This window comes from Microplitis mediator, chromosome 9, assembly GCF_029852145.1.
Source record: "Microplitis mediator isolate UGA2020A chromosome 9, iyMicMedi2.1, whole genome shotgun sequence".
NCBI classification, from domain to species: domain Eukaryota; kingdom Metazoa; phylum Arthropoda; class Insecta; order Hymenoptera; family Braconidae; genus Microplitis; species Microplitis mediator.
Window position 1 is genome coordinate 15356147 of NC_079977.1, and position 4146 is coordinate 15360292.

A 4146-nucleotide genomic window follows, 5' to 3' on the forward strand; every position below is an offset into this window, starting at 1 on the left:
TCAAATTTGAATGTAGTTGCGATTACGCAACAGTTTGACAAAAATGTTTCACTAAATATCCAGGTCCACCTTATAATACCAAAACTATTCAATCACTACCCAGAAACAAAAGAAAACAAAAGGAAACTCTCGCTCTCTTCTGGCTGCAATCATCAAAGTGTGAACGAGTTTTTTTCTTAACAATGAAGAAAAAGAAAAGGAAAAGAGTTAGTGGAACGAGTATAAGTAAAACATCATGTATTTACACAGGGAAACCAGGTATAATTAAAAACTGAATAAATTTAAAATGTTCAGTTTATAAATATCGGAATTACACAATAAAAATTCGAGCACCTGTAGTTTAAAATTAAAATGTTAAATGAAAGTTTGAAATATTCAATTAATTATATCAGAATTACATAATTAAAATTCGAGCTTTGTAGTTTTAAATTAAAATGTTAAATGAAACTTTAAAGTTAAAATGTTAAATGAAGTTTGAAATGTTCAGTTAGTTATATCAGAATTACAAAATTAAAATTCGAGCATATGTAATTTACAATTAAAATAGTAAATATAATTTTGAATCTTGTAAATTAGAGTCAGCTGATTAGCCACCTGTCTTTGGATTATAATTGAAATTTATTTGAATCAGAAGGTAATTCCAACATTTTAATTAGAAGCATAATCTCTAAACCTCAACATTTTTGTAATCAAGTTGTTAATATAGTTTTAATTTTTTTTAATTTTAATTGTTTTCTAGTATATAGCCGTAGTAACGGCCTTTTACACTTTTTGCCTTTATATCGCAACTGCTTTACTTTTCTTTCTGCCTTTCATTCTGCGGCTGTGGCCCGACGGTGATGCCCTACAGCCTCCCTTGTGCAATAGAGGTGTAGTGGCGTAGAAAAACCACAGAGAAAACCTAGCCAGTACAGTTTCGGTTTGGGTGAAGTTCCAGTGATCGATAAAATTTCCATTATACCGATCACTGGATCTTCATCCCGCGCCTAACGGTCATATGCCCGTTATGCCCGCGGCTTGGGCCAAATACCCACAAAAACATTAATTTATGTCAATTTCTAACATAACAATAAAAAAGTTATTAAATTATTCAGATTAACAATAATTATTATATTTAAAATTAGTATTTTAATTATGACAAATAATTTTTATTTCAATTTTTTAAAATTACAATTTATAATAGTTGATTTGTATTTAGTTAATATATAACCTATAATTCGGAATCCTGGAATTCAGTATCGCCATTTTTCATTTCAATTCTAGGCAAACTAGCCAGGTGCTAGTGAGCGCTTCCACATTATATTGGCTAGCGCCTGGCTAGAATCTAGTAAAACTAGCCAGGTCCTAGAGAGCGCCTCGATTTCATTTCTACTAGGGACAATAGCTACTAGTCGAGAAATAACCGTTTTCATGAGCGCGTACACCGAGTATGATGCCATCATTCCACGCATATGGTTGAATGTTTTCACTATGAATTATGCTGTTGGTGCCATAACAAGAGAACTAAACTTATTGCGACAAAATAACAGTGGACAGGGTTTTAATCGAAGAATCATAACAATCGGAACTATCTCAACATACACAGTTAAAAATTTTGTGTATGTGTGTTAAAATATTATTTGGTTAAATTTATTGTGTTGATTTTTAACACATAAATCTGTTAATTCAACACAAACCATTTGTGTTGATTTCCTTCAACAGATTTTTTATGTTAAATGATTGGAAAATCCAGAATGTTATACATTTCTTGTGTTATACGAAAATTAACACAAAATTTGTGCTGTTTGACTAAACGTTTCCGTGCGATTCTTTATTACTATAACCAAGCAAAGCATTGTAGCAGCATTGTCTGTAGGGTAATTTAGATTAAAATTTATTTAAAATTAAATATATACATTCTACAATTTAATTTAGATGACTTTCATACCTTTTTGACCTGGTTCTATTGTTCGCTAAATTGACATAAGTTCTACTAAGGGTAGATCAGTATACTTGAGTTGGTTAGGTTATGTGCTTATGTTAATTAGTTGATTATAACACGAAAAATGTGTTAAATTTACACAAATATTCTGTTAAAGGTACACAAATTTTCTGTCAAAAGAACAGATTTTATGTGTTCAATTTTGTTTAACATAAAATTTGTGTTAAAGATCAACACAAACGCAATGTGTTGAATTAACACAAACATTTGTGTAGACCGATTGCAACAGACGATTTGTGTTGAATTTAGTTTCTAACTGTGTACATAATCATTGATGATGAGAATCGTTATTGGTGGTTTCGGATACAGTCAGATGTAACCACTGTATCAAACATTCCAGATTATCATTTTACGGGGGCATTAGTTTTTCCATTATGCGTAAAAGGATCCTATTTCGTACGGAGACACCAACAGCTACAACAAATACAACAGCAACAACAGATGATGGTAAACATAACTGATGATGATGATGATACATTTTCAATAGATGATACTATAGTCGTAACAGATGATGAATTAAAATAGAATTCAGCTGGCGAATGGACAGAAACGAAAAAAAGTTCTGATGATGATGATGATTTGTAATTAACTTAAAGAAAGAATATTTATTATTTGGATTTTATATTATTATTAAATTTCTATTCTTCACAATTATTTTAATTTTATATTTTTCTGTAGATCTCATTAATTCCTACTTTAAGTTTTTTATTATTCACCATTACTTTAATTTGATATTATTAACTACGATTTTGTGTAGATCTCATTATTTTAAGTTTTTTCATTATTCTTATTCACAATTATTTCAGTTTAATATTGTTAATTACTATTTTCTACAGATCCCATAATCAATTATTATTATTTTAAGTATTTCAAAAAATTTCATTGACTTAAAAAATTTTTATGCTATGTTTTTTGGTTTAATAAAAAATTTGTTTCAACCATTCTTTTTTTTTTTGTTACCCGCCTTCCTTTTCCTTTCCTTTTCCCAAATTCGAGACAGCTGACGCCCATAACATCACACCTCTCAGTATTCATTAAATATATATTTGAATAGATATCAAAAGTATGAACGATAACAAAAAATTTCAAGCTGAGTTTCATTTATAATTATTAGTGTATTGATCTCAGTTATTGATTGTTATGATTATTACTATTAGTTTTATGTAGTCAAATATTTCTTGACTAATAAGAATAATAATATTAAATTTTTCTAATCAAAAAGTTTCCTATATACAATTCTTTTCTTTATAACCAACCGACTATGTCCCATCCTCTAAAAAACACCGCGCTCTCTACAAATATGTTCTAGTGAATGATTTTATTTAATTGTCCCGCGCATATTATTATCACTACCCTCTCCTTACTCTTTCACTGAGCTATGACAGCTTCACGCTAACCATCTCAGAAACATTGCGTGACATAATCCTTTGACTAACGCATGCGCAAGTACTTGTTTTCAATTTCCCGCGCCCTTTCAACGATACTAACTATCTCAAAAACTTTAGGCAGCTTCATGTTCTTGCTGCGACTGTGCAAACGAGTACTTTTTTTTTAATTTTCAAATTGATTGATGATACTAATTACATTTTTATTTCAATTATGCGATTTATCGAATAAAATTAACATGATAAGGTCCATAAATAATTGGTAAATATTTAGAATAAGAAATGTTAAATTTTGTTGTAAATTTTTATCATACATAAACTACATTTATGATGATTGGGCGACGAATTCAAATTTATTGCATTTTGTTCCATAAAAAAAAATAAAGATTCTCTTGAGAAACCATGTCAATCGAAGTCTTTAATTTATCTTCGTGAGCTAACAATTCATTATTTGTCCTCGTAGGAAAGTAGATCGTAAATTTATCATTCAGGTTAGCAACTACTTTAGGTCTAAACTGTGTTGAAATTTTTTTAATTTCAGTAATTTTGTAGGTCTTGTCAACTCCTAATTCCTGAAGTTTTTTGACCGGCAAGATGTATGCCAAGGTTTTGATGTCATTGATTTTTAAAGATCCATCCTGGAAACTAGTAATTTGATTAGATAATCTTTAGTGCAACAAATCACAATTCACAGAAACAAGATAAATTAATACTTACTTAATATGTGGATTTGAAATGAATCCTTATTAATTAATAACTTATTAAGAAATTATTTTTTAT